This window comes from Salvelinus sp. IW2-2015, unplaced genomic scaffold, assembly GCF_002910315.2.
Source record: "Salvelinus sp. IW2-2015 unplaced genomic scaffold, ASM291031v2 Un_scaffold588, whole genome shotgun sequence".
NCBI classification, from domain to species: domain Eukaryota; kingdom Metazoa; phylum Chordata; class Actinopteri; order Salmoniformes; family Salmonidae; genus Salvelinus; species Salvelinus sp. IW2-2015.
Genome location: NW_019942580.1, coordinates 103,224 through 128,912, shown reverse-complemented (window position 1 = coordinate 128,912; position 25,689 = coordinate 103,224). Strand labels below are relative to the sequence as shown.

General features: G+C 42.4%; 1 pseudogene; it reads right to left on the bottom strand.

The window, feature by feature from the left end:
* Window positions 1-25,689, bottom strand: part of LOC112068597 (WD repeat-containing protein 18-like) — an 81,068-nt pseudogene that overhangs the window by 23,053 nt on the left and 32,326 nt on the right.

Sequence of the window (25,689 nt, the reverse complement as noted above, 5' to 3'; positions counted from 1 at the left end):
TGTGGAAAAATAAGTATTTGGTCAATAACAAAAGTTTATCTCAATACTTTGTTATATACCCTTTGTTGGCAATTGACAGAGGTCTCAAACGTTTTTCTGTAAGTCTTCACAAGGGTTTCACACACTGTTGCTGGTGTTTTTGGCCCATTCCTCCATGCAGATCTCCTCTAGAGCAGTGATGTTTTGGGGCTGTTGCTGGGCAACATGGACTTTTCAACTCCCTCCAAAGATTTTCTATTGGGGTTGAGATCTGGAGACTGGCTAGGCCACTCCAGGACCTTGAAATGCTTCTTACGAAGCCACTCCTTCGTTGCCCCGGTGTGTGTTTGGGATCATTGTCATGCTGAAAGACCCAGCCACGTCTCATCTTCAATGCCCTTGCTGATGGAAGGAGGTTTTCACTCAAAATCTCACGATACATGGCCCCATTCATTCTTTCCTTTACACGGATCAGTCGTCCTGGTCCCTTTGCAGAAAAACAGCCCCAAAGCATTATGTTTCCACCCCCATGCTTCACAGTAGGTATGGTGTTCTCTTGGATGCAACTCAGCATTCTTTGTCCTCCAAACACGACGAGTTGAGTTTTTACCAAAAAGTTCTATTTTGGTTTCATCTGACCATATGACATTCTCCAATCTTCTTCTGGATCATCCAAATGCTCTCTAGGAAACTTCAGACAGGCCTGGACATGTACTGGCTTAAGCAGGGGGACACGTCTGGCACTGCAGGATTTGAGTCCCTGGCGGCGTAGTGTGTTACTGATGGTAGGCTTTGTTACTTTGGTCCCAGCTCTCTGCAGGTCATTCACTTCACCGCCCGTGTGGTTCTGGGATTTTTGCTCACCGTTCTTGTGATCATTTTGACCCCAGGGGGTGAGATCTTGCGTGGAGCCCCAGATCGAGGGAGATTATCAGTGGTCTTGTATGTCTTCCATTTCCTATAATTGCTCCACAGTTGATTTCTTCAAACCAAGCTGCTTACCTATTGCAGATTCAGTCTTCCCAGCCTGGTGCAGGTCTACAATTTTGTTTTCTGGTGTCCTCTTTGGTCTTGGCCATAGTGGAGTTTGGGAGTGTGACTGTTTGAGGTTGTGGACAGGTGTCTTTTATACTGATAACAAGTTCAAACAGGTGCCATTAATACAGGTAACGAGTGGAGGACAGAGGAGCCTCTTAAAGAAGAAGTTACAGGTCTGTGAGAGCCAGAAATCTTGCTTGTTTGTAGGTGACCAAATACTTATTACACCATAATTTGCAAATAAATTCATTAAAAATCCTACAATGTGATTTTCTGGATTTTTTTTCTCATTTTGTCTGTCATAGTTGAAGTGTACCTATGAAAAATTACAGGCCTCTCTCATCTTTTTAAGTGGGAGAACTTGCACAATTGGTGGCTGACTAAATACTTTTTTGCTCCACTGTACCTGTATTTCACCACATCCAAGAATTGGGCCCTGTTTAAAATGTAGTTTGTGTATGGGGTAACTGAGGAGAGTATATTTATTCCTTGTTGTAGTAATAAGGGCTGGCTAATTATCTCCCACTCAATTACAGATATCGATCCCTGGGACTTGGCTCCACTCTTGGAATTACACTAATGGTCCGGGCCCCTCCAACATACACTCGGAAATTCTACCAGCTGCCAAGCAGGATCACAGTAGCAGGGGTGCAGAGATGTGTGAGAGGGGAGCACTCGACAAGCTCTGCTCCAGCCCACATAATATCTATCGATGCCCTCGGCGGAAACCATACAATCAGGTCCAGGCGCTTATGGAGATAATCTAAACAATTATCAAGATAACGATATGGAGATAATCGAAACAATTATCAAGATAACGATATGGAGATAATCGAAAAATTATCAAATAACGATATGGAGATAATCGAAACAATTATCAAGATAACGATATGGAGATAATCTAAACAATATTCAAGATAACGATATGGAATATCTAAACAATTATCAAGATAACGATATGGAGATAATCTAAACAATTATCAAGATAACGATATGGAGATAATCTAAACAATTATCAAGATAACGATATGGAGATAATCTAAACAATTATCAAGATAACGATATGGAGATAATCTAAACAATTATCAAGATAACGATATGAGATAATCTAAACAATTATCAAGATACGAATATGGAGATAATCTAAACAATTATCAGATAACAATATTGATATGGAGATAATCTAAACAATTATCAAGATAACGATATGGAAGTTGGAGGAAGATAAATGTTGCACTTGCTTTTGGTCAAATTCCTGTGGTAGCGCCTCTGCTTGACAACGTTTTCTCACGTTGAGAGTACTATGAAATGTGATGCGGGTTAAAAGATCAGTGGTGTTTGAATTGTGTATGAGTAGAGTATATATGAAATGAACGTCTAACACATTGATATTAGAAATACAACATTTTGGCCATGCACTCACTACATACAACAGCAACCACCAAACTGAACAGAGACAATCCTGATGGGATGATTTTCAGAAACCAATTTCTCCTGCAACTTTGCTCGTTGTTTGCAGTAACTTCTTTGTTGTTGTAATATCCCAAAACAGACGTGGCTGTTTTGTCAAATAAGGATATCTAGCTTTAAAAAGGACACATCTTGTGTTTCCAGATACAAACCAGGCAGTAAGAGAAAAATTCCTTTCATAACTATGTAAACTTGTGTAAATGAACTTTTTGATGAGTTCTAATTGTAATGCCATGCCAGTATCTAATGGTGGTGAAGCAAGTGCTCACTAAGCAGTAATGGTATAGGGCAGGCTGCTGCCACACAATGACTTTGACACAAGGCTCTTGTCCTCTTCTAAGTGGGATGTCCCACTGAGGTGCCAGCCTCAATCACTCTTTAAGCAGCATATAACAAGGGCTGAAAAGGAAAGTGCAGCAGTTTATGCCAAAGCAGTTTGTGGCAAAGTGGCAGGGGGATGTGAGAGGACTACAACACTGATGTGCTTCTCTACCGACCGGTCCTGAATGACCGTGTTAATGCACACTAAGTCATTCTAGTTTTCTACCCTAGGGCCCATGCTGGAAAGTTGAGTCCGACATTAATTTATTTGGCATCTGATCTGCAGAGATTATAGATTATTATAATAATAAAAATAATATAGATTATATTTATAATAAAGATAATAATAATAATAATATAGATTATTATAATACTAAAAATAATATAGATCATAATATAGATGATAAAAATAGATAATAATAATATAGATATGAATGATAATACTAATAGATAATAATAATAATATAGATAATAATAATAATATAAATAATCAAGAAGTAGGATATAGGTTGAGGCCTCTGTTTTGTCCTCCGACCACTCACACCAATGGTACCATCATAAACTCAGCAAAAAAAGAAACGTCTGTTTTTCAGTACCCTGTCTTTCAAAGATAATTCGTAAAAATCCAAATAACTTCACAGATCTTCATTGTAAAGGGTTTAAACACTGTTTCCATGCTTGACCAATGAACCATAAACAATTAATAAACATGCACATGTGGAACGGTTGTTAAGACACTAACAGCTTACAGACGGTAGGCAATTAAGGTCACAGTTATGAAAACTTAGGACACTAAAGAGGCCTTTCTACTGACTCTGAAAAACACCAAAAGAAAGATGCCCAGGGTCCCTGCTTATCTGCGTGAATGTGCCTTAGGCATGCTGAAAAGAGGCATGAGAGGCATGACTGCAGATGTGGATAGAGCAATAAATTGCAATGTCCGTACTGTGAGACGTCTAACATGGAACCCGAACCGGCTGAATGCGTGCGCCATCGTGCATACATTTATTTTGTCCCCTACACCAAAATGCCATCACGACACGCACGTTAAAATGTCAAAAATTCTGAAGCAATTACATTATTTTGGGAACAGGTCAAAAAGCATTAAACATTAATGTAAATTTAGCTAGCTAGCTTGCTAGCTAATTTGTCCTATTTAGCTAGCGTGCTGTTACTGGCTAATTTGTCCTGGGATGTAAACATTGAGTTGTTATTTTACCTGAAATGCACAAGGTCCTCTACTCCAACAGTTAATCCACACATAAAACGGTCAACCGAATCGTTTCCAGTCATCATTCCTCCTTCTAGGCTTTTTCTTCTCTTGACATTATATTGCGATTGGCAACTTTCATAAATTAGGTGCATTACCGCCACTGACCTCGTTGGTCTCTCAGTCACGCATGTGGGTATAACCAATGAGGAGATGGCACGTGGGTACCTGCTTCTATAAACCAATGAGGAGATGGGGGAGGCAGGACTTGCAGCGTGATCTGCGTCACAAATAGAACGGACTTCTATTTTAGCCCCTGGCAACGCAGACGCTCGTTGCTCACAAGCGCGAGCAGTGTGGGTGCAATAATTTAATAATATAGATTTCTAAATGTATTTTGCAACGCTCACGCACGTGACGCGAGCAGTGTAGTCAGCCTGTAAGACAGCACTACAGGGAGACAGGACAGACAGCTGATTGACCTCGCAGTGCCAGACCACGTGTAACAACACCTGCACTGGATCGTTACAGCCGAACATCACACCTACAGGATGGCAACAACAACAACTGCCCGAGTTACACCAGGAACGCACAATCTTTCCATCAGTGRTCAGACTGTCCGCATTAGGCTGAGAGAGGCTAGACTGAGGGCTTGTAGGCCTGTTGTAAGGAGTTCCTTACCAGACATCACCGGCAACAGCCTATGGGCACAAACTCACTGTCGCTGGACCAGACAGGACTGGAAAAAAGTGTTCTTCACTGACGTTTTTAGTTTAATAGACAAAAACGTTTATGGGGGACTGGTATGATCTGTTAAATAATCCAAATGCTAAATAATTTGAACTGAAGTTAGTTTAAAGCACATTGACCGTACACCTAATTTCTTCAACAGCCTTGTTTTCAAAGCCACCATTCCATAAACATCCTGTCACTTGTCAGTGGCTCTGATTTTCTACCACTGCTCTTCCGATTTGTGCCGGTCGAGCCGCGGAGCTTAGAGCAAAAGGGCTGTGAATGTTTTTTTATTGCCTCCATGATCAGGCAGGCCTGAGGGCCAATAACTGCATTCCCAGAACAGAGCTGGGGAAACTGGGCTAGAGCTTGGGAGGGGTGCCCGGGACCTTCTGACGACTCAATTACAGGCTGAACTGACCCTCTTCACTGATCCTTGAGGAAGACAAGGTGGGGGATGGGAGGACGTCTGGAGAGAGGTTGAGAGCCTCTGACACAGAATGCAGCCCATGGACACCCTCGGGGGAGACAGAGTTGACATCCATCTATAAATTTCGGCGTGGTGGTTGTGTTCACAGTTGTTCATAGTTGACTAGTGCAAGTGTTACGGGCTGTTTATTTACTGTATGAAAATAGACCGCAGTCTAAAGTTTGTGGTTTTCTCTTGTTTTGCTACTGGGGTTGTTGAATAGTCCAAATCTGATGATGTCATTAAAGATTATTTTCAATTAAATTTCCATTGTAATATTTAAATAATGGAGTTGACTAAAAAACCACATAGCAAATTACATAAAATAAATAGGTTGTTGATGTTGAACTTTATCATCTAGCCTAATTATAAGCCTGGTCGCCAGTCTCTGTTTAGTGCTAACATTCCAGTCTATGTACTCCGTGTCAAGTGCCAAAAATGTTTAGCATGACAGGAGTGGAATGCACATAAGCAGTGCATTATCGCTTAACAAATAAATTCCTGTCTTCTTTAGCGAGGCCTGCATTGAACACCCTCACAACAATGGCATGCTAAAACCCGAATCATTAGATTCATTCTCACATTTCAATACTCGCCTGCTGCTTCTTGACTTGATATACTGCTCGATTATTTTCAAGGAAGAATTTATTACCTGAAAACAGCTCTCTGGGCTAGTGGTGTTTTCTGACAGCCCAATCATTTCAGTTCCAGAGCAGTGTTGATCAGCTCTGAGGCTTTGCAGATGGTGGTCAGCAATGGGGAGTGTGCCTTTCCAGCTGTGTGAGTGAAATGTGTGTTTTTGTGTGTTTAATAAATAAAACCGCTGAACAACACCCAGCATGACCCTCTCAGCCTTCTCTTTAGAAAGTCAGATGACTGCCATATAATGACGCAAACCAACAAACTCGACAGAGGTAAATAACACCAAGCTCCAACCCTAAAAAACAAGAGATTGCACTGCCAAAAAAGATCTGGCAAGGCCATGGTTCCATTTAGTTATCCCAGAAGACAGTTCAATAAAAGTGCTGTTGAACGTCGTTACTTCCTCCATCCGGCCAAAACTGATAGACAGCCAACCAGTCACAGTGGCTGAATAAACAGAAACATCCTATTAAAACAAAATGAGTTCGCAACCTGCCCAGTGATGCAACCAAATCCCAGTTCTCTAAAAGCACTTAATGAACAGAAAGGGACTCCACCGTCACACTGAGTGGGTGCTGTGGCCCATAGAAAGACCAGACGCCTCAATGTGATGGTAACTCCACGYAGAAAAAAACAACTCTCTACTTTGAGAGCTCAGCTCCCTTATAGTCATTAACTGTATCTTTGAACACATTATCTTCATTCTTTTAACAATTAGCTTAGTAGATCTGCTTCCAACAGACTTCCAACATGGCGCGGTTGTCAGGTGATTTGTGACGCAACTGCAAGCCCTCTATATCTGCTTCACAAAGTAATATTAAGAGCAAACATAAATAAACACATCAGCGTACCACTACACAACAGCCAAAGCTGAACCCAAAGCATAGAGCAAGAAGGGAATTGAGTTTGGCGTCTGCCGTTGGCGCCCAGTAAGAGAGACGGAGAGCACGAGCAGACAAAGCCGGCACCTGGAGCATAGTACAGGCCGAAGGGCCTGCATGTCAAACCGTACACTCCATGACCTCAAGGAAGGGCAACAGTGGAAAGGTTTTCTAACACGGGCCGGGGGGCAGGGTGATGTATAATCTTGGTCAACCCAGAAGTAAAATCTTGCGTCATTGGGTCAGATGTGTGCTTAACTTCTGGGTCTATACGTGTTAGAAATTGAGAGTTCCAGCAGTTTACAAAGTCTCCACCCTCGCAAAAGGAAACTGAGCCAAATCCCCCTCCCCTTCTGATCCGTGTGGGCAAACGCACAAAGTACTCGAAGCGAAGACGTTTAAGCACCGCATTCACCCAATCCTGAAAAGTCTATATAACGAGTGACGAAAACCCAAAGACTGGAACTACTGCAGCTCGTTATCTCATGCATCCCATTCAGTCTCGGCAGATTAGGTGATGTATGACTCAGGGTGTTGGGGGAGAAATCAATGTCTCAACGGCTGAACTGAAGAGATGGGTTTGGACCACTGAGGTGAGACAAGGGTTTGTTGAGACGAGGGGTCATTCAAGCTTACCTTTGTGGTTGATGCTACGGCTGCTCTGCTTGCTTTGGATGTCCCAGTCGTATGGTCTCGTCGTGGGAGCCCGAGAGGAGGAGAGTGCCGTCCATAGACACAGACAGACAGGTCACTAGCTTCCTGTGGAGGGTTGAGTGGAAAGGGAGATCACCACTTAATAAAATAGGTTTCTCAAACATCATGTTTGGGGTCAACATTTGTCTAAGCTTTTCCATTATTAACCAAGTAAATAATGGATGTAATCTAGAGTCACACAAAATCTCAATTTCAGCAAGTGCGTTATATCAGATGTTTTATTTCTCCAGTTCTGATCGGATTCTTTCTCCTGATTTCTTAAATGCTATTGTTAGTTTCCTTACAAATGACATGCGTCTCTAGGCTTTAGTCCAGTTACATCACAAGGGAGGACAAAAGCCATTGCTGGAGGAAAAAAACCTAGCATTTCAAATCAAATCAAAATCACATCAAATGTATTTGTCACATACACATGGTTAGCAGATGTTAATGCGAGTGTAGCGAACCTGTTTTCTTACAGCAGAGTTTCAGCATTGTTATCTTGCTTCTGTTCACACATTACAGACAACCGAATTACCATGTATGCACATTCCAGGTATGGTACCAAAACAGGGATATACACTATATATACAAAAGTATTTGGACACCCCTTCAAATTAGTGGATTCGACTATTTCAGCCACACCCGTTGCGGATGTGTATAAAACCGAGCACACAGCCATGCAATCTCCATAGACAAACATTGGCAGTAGAATGGTATTACTGAAGAGCTCAGTGACTTTCAACGTGGCACCGTCATAGGATGCCAGCCACCTTTCCAACAAGTCAGTTTGTCAAATTTCTGCCCTGCTAGAGCTGTCCCGGTCAACTGTAAGTGCTGTTATTGTGAAATGGCAACGTCTAGGAGAAACAACATCTCAGCCGCGAAGTGGTAGGTCACACAAGCTCCCAAAATGGGACAAACAAGTGCTGAAGCCAGTAGCGCATAAAAATATGTCCTCGGTTGCAACACTCACAACCGAGTTCCAAACTACCTCTGGAAGTAACGCAAGCACAAGAACTATTGGGAACTGTCGGGAGCTTGAAGAAATTTCCATGGCCGAGCAGCCTCACACAAGCCTAAGACCACCATGCGCAATGCCAAGTGTCGGCTTGCATGGTGTAAAGATCGCCGTCATTGAACTCTGGAGTGATGAATCATGCTTCACCATCTAGCAGTTCGACGGCTGAAGCTGGGTTTGGGTAGATGGCAGGAGAACGCTACCTACCCCAAAGCATAGTGCCAACTGTGAAGTTTGGTGGAGGAGGAATAATGGTCTGGGGCTGTTTTTCATGGTTTGGGCTAGGCCCCTTAGTTCCAGTGAAGGGAAATCTTAATGCTACAGCAAACAATGGCATTCTAGACAATTCTGTACTTCCAACTTTGTGGATGGCCATTTCCTGTTTTGGCATGACAATGCACCCGTGCACAAAGTGAGGTCCATACAGAAATGGTTTGTCGAGATTGGTGTGGAAGAACTTGACTGGCCTGCACAGAGCACTGACCTCAACCCCATCGAAGACCTTTGGGATGAATTGTAACGCCGAATGCAAGCCAGGCCTAATCGCCCAATATCAGTGCCCAACCTCACTAATGCTCTTGTGGCTGAATGGAAGCAAGTCCCCGCAGCAATGTTCCAACATCTAGTGGTAAGCCTTCCCAGAAGAGTGGAGGCTGTTATAGCAGCAAAGGGGAGACCAACTCCATATTAATGCCCATGATTTTGGAATGAGATGTTCGACGAGCAGATGTCCACATACTTTTGGTCAAGTAGTGTATTAAGCACCAAACAAGTCAAGTGGCAAAATTCAATTTTGCAGACGCTCCATTCCGAGAATGGTAAATTACTGTAATTAATACATGCATTAACAGAAATGTATGCAACCAAATGACAGGGATTAAGAGTAAATAGTCTGTTTTACAAACGGTAGGCTACCACATGGGCATTCATAAAGGTGCATTGTGGCTGACACTGTAGGCTATAGCATAGGCTACTATTCTGCAGGGATAGAAGGGCAGCATTTTTGTTTTGCCTCGCCTAGGGCAGCATATGGGCCAGGACTGGGTCTCATCAACGTTGATTAGTCTAAAGATTAAGAAAAGATTCTGTGTGAAATTATACCAGTAGTAGCAAGTAGCAAGCAATGAAAACGGGCATTGTATAAAAGAAAGGACAGTTGGAACGAGGAGATGTAGAATGTTTAATAGACAGGTTAAGTTAGCAAAACAATTGCTTATAATCATTAGTAAACACTCCCGCTAAAAGGTAAAGTTCATCTACATGAAAACAAAAGTAAATAAATATTTGTTTCCTTAAAATGGTTGTAGTATAGGCCTATTTAAAAACGGGTTTGACGGTTACAGTGCATTCAGAAAGTATTTAGACCCTTTAATATTTTGTTACATTACAGACTTATTATAAAATGTATTACAGATTTTTTCCCCCTCATRAATCTACACACAATATCCCATAAAGACAAAGCGACAAGCCTCAATGTTCTTGAGTGGCCCAGTCATAGCCCGGACTTGTACCCGATCGAGCATCTCTGGAGAGACCTGAAAATAGCTGTGCAGCAATGCTCCCCATCCAACCTGACAGAGCTTGAGAGGATCTGCAGAGAAGAATGGGAGAAACCCCCCAAATACAGATGTCAAGCTTGTAGCATCATACCCAAGAAGACCCAAGAATGTAATCGCTGCCAAAGGGGCTTCAACAAAGTACTGAGTAAAGGATCTGAACAAATATAGTACCAGTCAAAAGTCTGGACACACCTACTCATTGCAGTATTTTTTATTTAATTTTTTACTATTTTCTACATTGAAGAATAATAGGGAAGACACCAACTATGAAATAACACATATGGAATCATGTAGTAACAAAAAAAAAACTGTTAAACAAATCAAAATATATTATATATTTGCGATTCTTCAGTCAAATAAAATGTTATTGGTCACATACACATGGTTAGCAGATGTTATTGCGAATGTAGCGAAATGCTTGTGCTTCTAGTTCTGACAGTGCAGCAATATCTAACAAGTCATCTAACAATTCCACAACAACTACCTAATACACACAAATCTAAGAGAAGGGATGGAATAAGAATATGTACATATAAATATATGGATGGGCCATGACCGACCGGCATAGACGAGATGCAAAAGATGGTATAAAATACAGTATATACATACGGGATGAGTAATTTAAGAAACATGATTTATTACATCATTATTAAAGTGGCATTAATAAAGTGACTAGTGATCCATTTGTTAGAGTGTCTAATGATTTCAAGTCTGTATGTAGGCAGCAGCCTCTCTGTGTTAGTGATGGCTGTTTAACAGTCTGATGGCCTTGATAGAAGCTATTTTTCAGTCTCTCGGTCCCAGCTTTGACGCAACTGTACTGACCTCGCCTTCTGGATGGTAGCGGGGTGAACAGGCAGTGGCTCGGGGGTTGTTGTCCTTGATTATCTTTTTGGCCTTCCTGTGACATCGGGTGCTGTAGGTGTCTTGGAGGGCAGGTAGTTTGCCCCCGGTGATGCGTTGGGCAGACCGCACCACCCTCTGGAGAGACGTGCGGTTGTGGTCGGTGCAGTTGCCGAACCAGGCAGTGATACAGCCCGACAGGATGCTCTCTATTGTGCATCTGTTAAATTTCTTCAGCCTCCTGAGGTTAAAGAGGCGCTGTTGCGCCTTCTTTACCACACTGTCTGTGTGGGTGGACCATTTCAGTTTGTCCATGATGTGTATGCCGAGGAACTTAAACCTTTCCACCTTCTCCACTGCTGTCCCGTCGATGTGGATAGGGGGGTGCTCCCTCTGCTGTTTCCTGAAGTCCATGATCATCTCCTTTGTTTTGTTGAATATTAGTGAGAGGTTGTTTTCCTGACACCACACTCCGAGTGCCCTCACCTCCTCCCTATTGGCTGTCTAGTCGTTGTTGGTGATCAAGCCTACAACTTTTGTGTCGTCTGCAAACTTGATGATCAAGTTGGAGGCGTGCATGGCCATGCAGTCATGGTTAGCCACCCTTTACCTTGATGACAGCTTTAACTTCTTCTCTGCAGATCCTCTCAAGCTATGTCAGCTTGGATGTTGAGCATCGCTGCACAGCTATTTTCAGATCTCTCCAGTAGTTCGATCCGGTTCAAGTCCAGACTCTGGCTGGGCCATTCAAGGACATTCAGAGACTTGTCCCGAAACCACTTCTGCGTTGTATTGGCTGTGTGCTTAGAGACGTTGTCCTGCTGGAAGGTGAACCTTCGCCACAGTCTGAGGTCCTGAGCGCTCTGGAGTAGGTTTTCATCAAAAATCTCTCTGTAGTTTGCTCAGTTCATCTTTCCCCTCTGAGTCTCCCAGTCCTTGCCGGTAAAAYAAATCCCCACAGCATGATGCTGCCACCTGGATGGTGCCAGGTTTCCTCCAGACATGAAACTTGGCTTTCAGGCAAAAGAGTTCAATCAGACCAGAGAATCTTGTTTCTCATGGTCTGAGAGTCCTTTAGGTGCCTTTTGGGAACCTCCAAGCGGCTGTCATGTGCCTTTTACTGAAGAGAGGCTTCTGTCTGGCCTCTCTACCATAAAGGCCTGATTGGTGGAGTGCTGCAGAGACGGTTGTCCTTCTGGAAGGTTCTCCCATCTCCACAGAGGAACTACGGAGCTCTGTCAGAGTGACCATCGGGTTATTGGTCACRTCCCTAAGCAAGGAACCTCTCCCCCGATTGCTCAGTTTGGCCGGGCGGCCAGCTCTAGGAAGAGTCTTGGTGGTTCAAAACTTCTTCCATTTAAGAATGATGGAGGCCACTGTGTTCTTGGGGACCTTCAATGCTGCAGACATTTTTGGTACCCTTCCCCAGATCTGTACCTCGACACAATCCTGTCTCGGCGCTCTACGGACAATTCCTTCAACCTCATGGCTTGGTTTTTGCTCTGACATGCAGTGTCAACTGTGGGACCTTATATAGGCGTGTGTGCCTTTCAAAATCATGTCCAATCAATTAAATTTACCACAGGTGGAATCCAATCAAGTTGTAGAAAAATCCCAAGGATGATCAATGGAAACAGGAAGCACCTGAGCTCAATTTCGAGTCTCATAGCAAAGGGTCGGAATACTTATATAAATAAGGTATCCGATAATTTTTAATACATTTGCAAACATTTCTAAAAACGTATTTTCACTTCTTCGTTATGGGGTATTGCGTGTAGATTGACGAGGAAAAATWATTATTTAATCTATTTTAGAATAAGGCTGTAATGTAACAAAATATGGAAAAGTCAAGGGGTCTGAATACTTTCCGAATGCACTGTATATGCCAAGAAGTATGCTTTGTAATGGTTTGTAACTTAAGCTTCATGCATTGTATGTGAATCCATTCATTGTACAWTGTTAATGAAATATCTGCCTTTGATAAATACAATTCTCAGACGAATTCTTGCTAGTCAACGTCAACTCATTGCCTAATCCTTGCTTGTAAATTGAAATGATCTTTATGGAGTCATATAACAATTAGCCTATTAAAATGCTTGTCTTATTACGAGTCGCATGTGATGTATATATAATATACTGTATATCAAACATATACACATATCAAATATTACTACACTACAATGCCAGGATAGTGCCTTCGATTCCCAGGACCACCCATATGTAAAATGTATGCCGCATGACTAAGTTCGCTTTGGAAAAAAGTGTCTGCTAAATGGCATATATTAAATAGAAGAGCCCTTGAAGGCAGCCCACCTGTGTTCTTTGAAAACCTGGTTACCCTCGTTGTCCGACTGGAATGTCTTATCCCGACTTAGGCTCTGCAGATCAGAAGAAAGAAGTCAACAGAAGTTCATCAGAGTAAGCAAACCTCAAACTTCTGATAGTTGTTTTTCATTCCCAGAGCTAATTAGCTTGCGTCTCAGGTACACTCACTAACATGTTCCCCCCTCTCCTCTATTAAGTTGGCAGGGAATTTGTGGCCTTGTCCAGCCTCTTAATGGTTTGATGGATTGACTTAATTGCTTTAATTAGGGATGCGGTTGCATCAGACAGGCAGCAAGGAAGGGAGGACTGGACACCGCTGGACTTGACTATGACCAACTTTAATCATTACATCACTTCTATACTGCCTATTTTGAGGGCACTCAATTAAACATGACAAGTGGACTTGAAAGGGATTTGGTTAATAGTTAATAATTTTGTCTGTGTAGAAGCCTGGCCTGGGCTTGATACTCTGGCCAGAACACTGAAATTCAAATCATTAAGGGAAGGTTTGAGTGGGAGGGAAGCATCGTGTATCATTTCACACCACTCCATTAACTCAAATGTTGGAAGTGGAATGAAAAATACAGTAATTAGTCTAATCCACCACCGATGAAGGATGAAATAAATACAAAATTGTGACATTAGCCTGTTAAAATGTTAAAATCAAGTGCTTAAATCCGTGAGGGATGTCCGGAACCATTTAGCAAGAAAATTATGTATTTTCTATGGCAAAAAAGTCTTGTCAGGATTACATTTCAAAACCTTCACACTGCAGGAAAAGGAAACAGCTGGTTGCTGCTGGCTCACAGTGGGGAAGAGAATTCTCAGCCTGTCTGTCTGTCACTAGGCCTATTTATCCAAATGTGACAATTCTGGCCTCACTGTCTCATCTCCTGCTGAACAATTTTGACAAGGGGGGAAGTAAACCGCACAACGAACTCAGCTCTCACTCAGAATGCATAAGAACTTCTGCCCAGCTAGGGTATGAAATCCCCTTTATTAAACAATGATCCAAAGGCACATTCACAGTTAAGCTGTCTAGGAAATGAATAACCCTCTCCAAATCGGGTAAACAGCACAATTAGGGGAGCAGGAAAAGACGTGCTGGTGAAGCGTTAATGCCTTTTGGATGCTGACTGTAGAGGTGGCAGTTTCAATATTATATTCAGAATAACATTTTAAGCTGTATCAGGAGATGTGGTTGCTGCTGTAGGGAAATTATGGTTAATTTATGGGGTTAGTGCACTGTCCAAATACAGTATACAGGTAGTTTTAATACAAAGTGATCCCACTCTTTGTTAAAAATAAACCACAATATGTTCAGATATGCAACAACCCTAATGGATTCAGACAAATTATGTAAAAATGAATACATAAAAAATGAAAAATATCAAACATTTGTGATGGAATCCAGTTGGCCCAAAGTAATAACGCTCACTTTCAAGACAAGCAGTCATTCAGAGTGTCAAGCAATGTTAACCAGAAAGAGGGAAGAGATGTCTTTATCAAAGATGTACAAACTCATCAATTTAGAGGATTAAACCACAATATCCATTCTCAATCCAAACAAGGAAAGAATGAGATACAGATGATCTGCAATTTCTTTAGAATGAATGACAAAGAATGCGGCATAATGAGGTAGATCATTATAATTTAAGAGCTAGGGGGAAGCCAGAGGGAAGAGGAAATGGTGGAGRAGTAAAAAGCTGTGATTTCACTCACTAGCATCTATAGACTTAACTTTAACCATAGAAAGCAACAATGCAGAGTTAATGTAATTGATTTAATGCAGAGCGGGGCTATAAAAGCGTTCTTCTCTCTCCAATTATCTTAATTATCCAATTGATCTTTAAGATGCAGCATTCCTAAATAATTAAGCTTCTAAAGACTGGTTGGAAGTCCAAGGTGTGCGAGTCAATGGGGTAGCGGCTTGGCTTTCAAAATCTTTAAAGGCCCAATGCAGACGTTTTTATATCAATATCAAATCATTTCCGGGTAACAATTAAGTACCCTACTGTGATAGTTTTCCATTAAAATTGACAAAAATTGCTTTTTAGTTTCTCAAGGAAGAATTTTGCTAAGACTGTCTGGGAGTGGTCTGCGTGGCGAGGGGTGAACTTAAAACTAGCTGTTATTGGCAGAGAGGTTTGGAACTCTTTGTTATTGGTCTATTGACATCACCATGCAGTAAATTGGTTACCAGGCAAGCCGAAACTCCTTCCCATGCAAACAGGATGATTAGAAGGTCCTGTGTACATTGTATTTTCAACCAGCAACTATCAGGAAATAACAATGATACATTTTTTTCAAACTTTCACAATGTTATTTTTCATTATCTGTCGTACAATATGATACAAAACACAGTGAAAACTTAATTTTGGCTGCACTGGGCCTTTAAAGGCAAGCAATAAAGATCTGAGGAACGTTAGCACACGAATAAGATATGATTAGAGATACAGGACCAAAGTAAAGGGGTCGGTAGGATTTAATAAGTCGAGCAACTCTTGTATCCAAACAGGATCTTGACCAGGGAAATGTTCTATCTCAATAATTACAGCTTGCAACAGGTCTTTTTAGCATACATGAATCATACTTCAATATGAATAAATGAAATTATATGCCGTCTCAGAAATCTTGTCATATCAATGACAATTTCATGACTTTAAGCCATTCTTCCTGAGGTCAAGTCATTCCACTACAACATTAAAAGCAATTATTGCTATACTTATGTAAAATAATTAAAATAACATAAGCGGTGTAGTCCCCTGACCAATAGCAGAATATTAGACGAAGTAATCTGAACCGTAGATTAAAAAAATCTAACAAAAACTAAAGGAGCAGTCTAGATCTATATGACCGTTTCTGTGAATATTGACATGCTCCCTGTCAGACTGACTGACTAACATTAACTTGTTTTTTGTATTAATAACCTGTGAGAGGACTGGAACAATAACCATGAGTCAGTGGTAGAGGGGGGCGTGTATCTGTATCACTCTTTCACAGAAGAGGGCTTTTCTCCACTCAAACCTGATGCTTCTGGGATATTGTTTGTTTGGCCATACATCCAAGTGCCACCCACAACATTTCCAGCGTCYCGGATTTGGGGGGGAGGAGTGGGGTGTACACAATTACAAAGTAAATGAGATGACGAGTAAGGAGGTTGAAAAACTGAAATGTGCGAGTTTTAATTATCGATACATGGAGCAGTGAGACTGTCATTGAAGCACAGATTTGGAGGCACTCAGTCTGAACTTCCTGCAGGACTGTGAGAGGAAGAGAAAGGAGACAGGAAGTGTCTATAATGGAGTGACTCACTCCCAGTTTTGTACGACTGCAAGAGCCAGAATGAGGGAAAATCAGGTTTTAAATAGAAGTGGGATATTCTAATGAGGGGAGGGGGATCCTTTCTTCTGCAAAAATGTTCCCATTAATTTCTGTCATGTTTAATTGAGTCTTTTCTGCAAGTTTCTTTACCTGACGTGAAACTCATGACAAGTAGAAAGGAGAAGAGAGGACAAAGCTTGAACCTCAAACTAAACAACATCCATTGACGTCTTCTCTGATCCAGTTGGTTGTGTCGGTTACATACTCAATTTGGATTAATTCGGTGCAGCTTGACAAACACACATTGTTATGCACGGAAATGTGGCTTCCTGGGGCACAAAAGAAGCCCATCCTGCAAATAAACCATAAATCATGCCTAATACAAAAGTCCATCTTGTGTTAAATGATCTGTCAAAGCCGAAGAACAAAGATCCTGGTTAGCATGTTACAGTAAGTCTAGATGCACTAAACCGGGGGGGCTGTGACTCTGAACCATGACAGGTCTCCTTTCTCCTTGAAGAGAAGCTGTCAGAAAGGATCCCACTTGACCAGTGGCAGTTGGTGCCGTTCAAGATTAGGGGGGAGCATTTTTTTTTTTAACAAGCATCGCATTATTTCTATTACAGCATATTGGATGACGGTCATTCATATTCCATTAACACGTCGCAATGTAACAGACAGGTTTAGGCTACTACATGTTACTAGAATTTGCCCTATATCCATCATGAGGTTGCTACAACCTAGCCTGCAAATGAATGTTTATTACATAGGTGCACAGGTCGAGAGACAAATTGGCGTAATCAAGGTAACAGACAGTAACACATTCAATACCGCCTTGAACACCTTTGCCTGCATCTAGCTGATCTGGAGTGTAATCACACAAAAAATATAGAGTTTCTATTGGACAAATTCAGGTAGGTCCCTCCCGGTTTCATTTCCTCTGCTTTTGTTTAAGAAATGTTTTGCAACAGAATTGTCAGAAAGAATCACCTGCACACACAGTTTACTTTCATAGTAGCCACATACAGCATCATCACTTTGCTCGTTGTATAATTCCTTCTCGCATTTACGCGCTCTCCTCCTCTCACCTTTTCCCTTCGCTTGTGGACTTCYGTGCACAACACAACAGAGGTCTGTGACAAGGTACAAAAACCTCCTCAAGCCAAACCTTCACACCATAACCACTAACCGCTACACAGCCTACATCATTGCCACCATATTAACGTTATAGTCAACAAACTAGAARTTACACGTTAATAAACCGTCAATTTTTGAAGAAAATAATTTGTTCAAAACTGTTCAAATATTGTCCTTCTCTCTGAGTCAACTACTCACCACACTATGCACTGCAGTGCTAGCTAGATGTAGCTTAAACTTTCAATACTAGATTCATTCTCTGATCCGTTGATTGGGTAGACAAGATGTTAGTTCAAACTGCAAGAGCTCTGTTGACTTCTGGAGGATGTCCTCAAACCTGTCATAATTACTTTGTGAGTCTAAGGAAGGGGCTGATAAGCATGAGCCTCCTAAGTTTTGTATTGGAGTCAATGAACCCAGAGGAGGACGGAAAATAGCTGTCCTCCGGCTACACCATGGTGCTACCCTAGAGAGTGCTGTTGAGGCTAATGTAGACCATTGCAAAACAGTGTGTTTTGAGCAGTTATTTGATGACGTGACTATATTTAGTATAGTTGTATCTAAAAAGGATAACTTTTAATGTTTCACTATTTACATTTTTCTGAAATTCCCTGAAGAGGATGGTCCTCCCCTTCCCCTCTGAGAAGCCTCCACTACACTTGACTAGTCTCATGGGAATGTACAGCAACCAGGAGCCACACAGGGAGAAAATAAGTCCCTCAAGAGGCATGGGTACAGACAACAGTCCCTGTGAAAGACCCCGATTATTTACAACCCAAACACACTGGTCATGCCAGTGACCCCCCCTTTCCCGTTTTCTACAACCTCTCCACCTTTCAGGCCAACAGTGGGGATTCACCCATACAAGGATGGTGCAATGCTTAGAAAGTTAATGGAAAATCAACAGTCGAGTGCTTTTAGAGAATCCGCACTACATGTGCAGAATTACAAATAGTGGTAGATTAACGTTGTATTTATATTTTCCCTTTCAACTGAAGAAGTCTTTCTCAGTGGCTTACTGTAAGTTGGAAAACCCAGGGTGAGCCCAAGTAATGATACTATAGGGATGCTGCAGAGTAATGTTCTGGAAATGCCCTACCGATCTCCCACCAGATGAAGCTTTGTGCAAGCATAACCTGCCTTGACCTCCCCTGTGCACCAGAGAGATGTGGGCCGGTCCAAACATCAATCCCATTCCCCTCTTCACTAACAAACTTTAGCAGCTCTGTTCCATGCCAGCACTGAGGAGACACATCAAGGTGCTGTCAGCTGATCAGAGGGACACCTCTTACGAAGTTTACTGTATTTTCGTGCGTCACTAGAAATGTACAGGGCTAACTCATAGGGAATTGAGTCAAAGTTGTATTATAAGGCAACTGACATGTGGAGGGGGATTATTTTATTTGTAATGTTCTGAATTTATTTATTTTGTTTGTCAGTTGTGTGTACATGGAAAAAGTGTCCTGATGTGTGCCTTCACCTGTGAAAATTAAATACAGTTTTCATTAAAATAATTAATAAATTAGGTAACGGGTTTGATGACAGTATATGGAAAGTTATTTTCATGTGCTGGAAATAAATGTGCTTATTTGACTCTATTCATCTGCAGTCTTCAAAGATACTAGTTGTGACCTGGGCTGGGCGGTATACCGTATTTTACGATAGGCCGGAACTGATGCACGGACCGGTTTGGGTTTTTACTTTACCTTCTATAATGGTATTTGAATGTTTGGTTTGTTAAATGTGATACGCAGTTTGCAACGTCCATTTTATAGTTTACTTCCCTTCTTGAGTTCTCCCTCGCCGCGCTCTCTTTCTGCATGCTGCTTTCCACACAGACRTAGCCCCGCCCCGTCACTCAAGGAGRGCATTTGTTGTTCCTTCGACCACGAGACACTTGTGTTCAGTTTGCAACAATGTTGATGACAACGATGCTGTTTGCACTTTGCTTCTTAATATAACTACACTATTGGTTTGTGTTTCTTACATCTGCAAACAGCTAGTTTGTCCTTTATTAGCAAGTTGGGCCTAAATCTTGTTAGCCGCTAATGCTAATCGCTAGCTAGATAATAAAGTCAGAGCAAACTCAATTAGCTATCCAGCCTGATAATACCAGTGATGGTGTAGACCTAAATCTGCATGTGTTTTATGCAACAGTATCTTCTAAATCAAAGAGGTARAGGCAAAGCAAGAATATTTTAGCTACATTATGTTGCTAAGAGAAAGCATTCAATGAAGCCAAAGATTATAGGGTCCCCTAGGAAACACATAAACACTATGGATCCTTTTAATGGCGTCAGACCGAGGCTCTGCATCTGTCCTCGTGCTCCTAGACCTTAGTGCTGCCTTTGATACCATCAATCACCACATTCTTTTGGAGAGATTGGAAACCCAAATTGGTCTACACGGACAAGTTCTGGCCTGGTTTAGATCTTATCTGTCGGAAAGATATCAGMTTGTCTCTGTGAATGGTTTGTCCTCTGACAAATCAACTGTACATTTCGGTGTTCCTCAAGGTTCCGTTTTAGGACCACTATTGTTTTCACTATATATTTTACCTCTTGGGGATGTCATTCGAAAATATAATGTTAACTATCACTGCTATGCGGATGACACACAGCTGTACAATGAAACATGGTGAAGCCCCGAAATGGCCCTCGCTAGAAGCCTGTGTTTCAGACATAAGGAAGTGGTTGGCTGCAAACTTTCTACTTTTAAACTCGGACAAAACAGAGATGCTTGTTCTAGGTCCCAAGAAACAAAGAGATCTTCTGTTGCATCTGACAATTAATCTTGATGGTTGTAAAGTCGTCTCAAATAAAACTGTGAAGGACCTCGGCGTTACTCTGGACCCCGATGTCTCTTTTGACGAACATATCAAGACTTTTTCAAGGACAGCTTTTTTCCATCTACGTAACATTGCAAAAATCAAAAATTATGCAGAAAAATTTATCCATGCTTTGTACTCTTAGGTTAGACTACTGCAATGCTATACTTTCGGCTACCCGGATAAACACAAAATAAACTTCAGTTAGTGCTAAATACGGCTGCTAGAACCTGACTAGAACCAAAAAATTGTATCATATTACTCCAGTGCTAGCCTCCCTACACTGGCTTCCTGTTAAGGCAAGGGCTGATTTCAAGGTTTTACTGCTAACCTACAAAGCATTACATGGGCTTGCTCCTACTATCTTTCTGATTTGGTCCTGCCGTACATACCTACACGTACACTACGGTCACAAGACGCAGGCCTCCTAATTGTCCCTAGAATTTCTATGCAAACAGCTGGAGGCAGGGCTTCTCCCATAGAGCTCCATTTTTATGGAATGGTCTGCCTACCCATGTGAGAGACGCAGACTCGGTCTCAACCTTTAAGTCTTACTGAAGACTCATCTCTCTCAGTGGGTTCATATGATTGAGTGTAGTCTGGCCCAGGAGTGTGAAGGTGAACGAAAGGCTCCGGAACGGAAAGGCAACGAACCGCCCTTGCTGTCTCTGCCTGGCCGGTTCCCCTCTCTAACCCTATTACAGGGGCTGAGTTACTGGCTTACTGGTGCTCTTTCATGCGTCTCTAGAAGGGGTGCGTCACTTGAGTGGGTTGAGTCACTGACGTGATCTCCCTGTCTGGGTTGGCCCCCCCCCCCTTCCTTGGGTTGTGCCGTGGCGGAGATCTTTGTGGGCTATACTCGCCTGTCTCTGGATGGTAAGTTGGTGGTTGAAGATATCCCTCTAGTGGTGAGGGGCTGTGCTTTGGCAAAGTGTGGTGGGTATATCCTTCCTGTTTGGCCTTGTCCGGGGGTATCATCGGATGGGGCCACAGTGTCCCTGACCCTCCTGTCTCAGCCTCCAGTATTTATGCTGCAGTAGTTTATGTGTCGGGGGGCTAGGGTCAGTCTGTTATATCTGGAGTACTTCTCCTGTCTTATCCGGTGTCCTGTGTGAATTTAAGTATGCCTCTCTAATTCTTTCTCTCTCTCGGAGGACCTGAGCCTAGACCATGCCTCAGGACTACCTGGCATGAGGACTCCTTGCTGTCCCCAGTCCACCTGGTCGTGCTGCTGCTCCAGTTTCAACTGTTCTGCCTGCGGCTATGAAACCCTGACCTGTTCACCGGACGTGCTACCTGTCCCAGACCTGCTGTTTCAACTCTCTAGAGACAGCAAGGAGCTTGGTAAGATACTCTAATGATCGGCTATGAAAAGCCAACTGACATTTACTCCTGAGGTGCTGACTTGCTGCACCCTCGACAACTACTGTGATATTATTATTTGACCGCTGCTGGTCATTTATGAACATTATGAACAATCTTGGCCATGTTCTGTTATAATCTCCCACCCGCACAGCCAGAGAGGACTGGCCACCCTCATAGCCTGTCCTCTCTAGTTTCTCCTAGGTTTTGGCCTTTCTAGGGAGTTTTCCTAGCCACCGTGCTTCTACACCTGCATTGCTTGCTGTTTGGGGTTTTAGGCTGGGTTTCTGTACAGCATTTTGAGATATCAGCTGATGTAAGAAGGGCTATATAAATAAATTTGATTTGATCCTATATGGTCACAATAACTCCTCCCTGGCATTTTAATTTGTTGTCATGTCAAACACTGTATTCAAAGTGCCCACTATTATATTCTAACTATATAATTAGAATAATCATTCTATTTCCATGATTCCAACAGTTCACTCAAGTGTTTTTCTCTAAATCTCAAGTCAAATCGCAATTGCAACATTTGGTTAAAAATAAGGCCTAGATTGTTTGCCCATTTTGTGCAGCCCTACGTGGCAGTGTGGAAATTATCTCAAATTAACACAGGAAATGCATACGTTTATGAAAATGCAGATTTTTTTMGGTTTTGTTTTAAACAGTATAAAACAATCCATGGATGAATACCCATTGCAATCATTTAGAATGTGCAAATTAATTTAAAAAAACAGAAATACCTTATTTACATAAGTATTCAGACCCTTTGCTATTAGAATTGAAATTGCTCTCAGGTGCATCCTGTTTCGATTGATGATCCTGATCCTGTGGTAAATTCATTGATTGGATATGATTTGGAAAGGCACACACCTTTCTATATAAAGGTCCCACAGTTGACAGTGAATGTCCGAGCAAAAAACAAGCCATGAAGTCGACCGAATTGTCCATAGAGCTCAGGATTGTGTCGTGGCACAGATCTGAGGAAGGGTACCAAAAAATGTCTGCAGCATTGAAGGTCCCCAAGAACACAGTGGCCTCCATCATTCTTAAATGGAAGAAGTTTTGAACCACCAAGACTTTTCTTAGAGCTGGCCGCCCGGCCAAACTGAGCAATCAACCCGTTGGTCACTCTGACAAAGCTCCAGAGTTCCTCTGTGGAGATGGGAGAACCTTCCAGAATGACAACCATCTCTGCAGCACTCCACCAATCAGGTCTTTATGGTAGAATGGCCAGACGGAAACCACTCCTCAGTACAAGGCACATGAGAGCCCGCTTGGAGTTTGACAAAAGGCACCTAAAGGACTCTCAGACCATCAGAAACAAGATTKTCTGGTCTGATGAAACCAAAACTGAACTCTTTGGCATTCACATCTTGAGGAAGCATGGCACCATGATGCTGCCACCATGAAGCATGGTAAAGCATCATGCTGTGGGGATGTTTTTCAGCGGCAGGGACTGGGAGACTAGTCAGGATCGAGGGAAAGATGAACAGAGCAAAGTACAGAAATATCCTTGATGAAAACCTGCTCCAGAATGCTCAGGACCTCAGATTTGGGCGAAGGTTCACCTTCCAACAGGACAACGACCCTAAGCACACAGCCAAGACAACACAGGAGTGGCTTCGGGACAAGTATCAATGTCCTAGAGTGGCCCAGCCATAGCCCGGACTTGAACACGGTCTTACATCTCTGGAGAGACCTGAAAATAGTTGTGCAGTGACACTCCCCGTCCAACCTGACAGAGCTTGAGAGGATCTGCAGAGAAGAATGGGAGAAACTCCCCAAACACAGGTGTGCCAAGCTTGTAGCATCATACTCAAGAAGACTCGAGACTGTAATCGCTGCCATAGGTGCTTCAACAAAGTACTGAGGAAAGGGTCTGAATACTTGAGTAAATGTGATATTTCAATTTTTTTAATGAAATTAATTGACTTTTTTTTTTTGCTTTTTATTATGGGGTATTGTGTGTAGATTAATAAGGGGGGAAAAAACGATTTAATCCATTTTAGAATAAGTCAAAACTCAAAGACAAAAAGTCAAGGGCTCTGAATACTTTCCCGAATGCACTGTATGTGTTGCCACCCTAGGGTCACGCACTACTCATAAAGCAAACTTTTATTATTAAAAAATATAAAATACTGCCAAACCATCCAATTATTATTATTATTTTTTAAATACCGTGATATTATATTTTGCCCATATTGCCTAGCCCTAGTTGTGACGTCAGACTGAAATAAAAAATATCAGCGGACAATATGTACTGAATACACCAGGAGATAAAGTTATGACATGCAAACTCCATTTTAGAGATGGATACGCCAGTTCAAAGTCTCTTAGCTACGTCACTTTCTCTTGGTGCGTCGCCAGACTGTGGCCTAATGTACCCGCTGTATATCTGTTTTCCAATTTACTGTCACCCGTCTGAGCTCGCCCCTGTCCAGACACTGCTCTCCATGGGCACTATCCACAACGGGTTGGTTATTTATGGTAGGGCAACCTGTTTATAATGTACAGGAAGGCCACTGATGAAACCTTGACYTTATGAAACAAAAACCCATGTTCAAGTGAGCAAGGTTGCGCTTGATGGATGCTCGATTAAGGTAGACCCACAGTTTGTGAATTAAAGCCGTTGAGACGTTAACCCAAGGAAAGCTCAGGGGTAAACTGTGAAAGGCTAAGGTGGGGAAGACAGAAAAAAAGATAGCTTACCGCCACAGAAGAGGTAGTACTCGCAGGGGTCAAGGGTCATGATGCCCACGTCAAAGAGAACAGACAGGAGCATCTCCCCTGAGGATAGCTCCCATAGCTATAGAGAGGTCGAGAGAAGAAAGGAGAGAGATAGAGGGAGAGGGATGCATGGATAAATTGAGCTGAGTTGTGGACATTGGTTAATTTCATCTTAAGGAAATACATTTTAAGGGCTGCTAACATAATACAGTGCTAAAACGTTAAGGGCTCACGTTAGGCTTGGGCGATACACCGTATACTGGTGTATTTCGACGGTATAACTTTCAATACCGAAAGAAATTGATTAAATGTGTATGTAAACTCAGCAAAAAAAGAAACGTCCTCTCACTGTCAAATGCATTTATTTTCAGCAAACTTAACATGTGTAAATATGTTAAGAACATAAGATTCAACAACACAAACTGAACAAGTTCCACAGACATGTGACTAACAGAAATTGAATAATGTGCCCCTGAACAAAGGGGGAGGGGTCCAAATCAAAAGTAAAAGTCAATGCAGCTGGTGGCCACACCAGATACTAAGTACTGCAGTGCATCTCCTCCTCATGGAATGCACCAGATTTGCCAGTTCTTGCTGTGAGATGTTACCCCAATCTTCCACCAAGGCACCTGCAAGTTCCCGTCACATTTCTGGGGGGGGGGGGGGGGGGGGGGGAAATTGGCCCTAGCCCTCACTCTCCGATCCAACAGGTCCCAGACGTGCTCAATGGGATTGAGATCCAGGCTCTTCGCTGGCCATGGCAGAACACTGACATTCCTGTCTTGCAGGAAATCACGCACAGAACGAGCAGTATGGCTGGTGGCATTGTCATGCTGGAGGGTCATGTCAGGATGAGCCTGTAGGAAAGGTACCACATGAGGGAGGAGGATGTCTTCCCTGTAACGCACAGCGTTGAGATTGCTCAGTCCGATGATGCTGTGACACACCGCCCCAGACCATGACGGATCCTCCACCTGGTGAGACAAAACCATGACTCGTCAGTGAAGAGCACTTTTTTCCAGTCCTGTCTGGTCCAGCGACGGTGGGTTTGTGCCCATAGGCGATGCTGTTGCCGGTGATGTCTGGTGAGGACCTGCTTTACAACAGACCTACAAGCTCTCAGTCC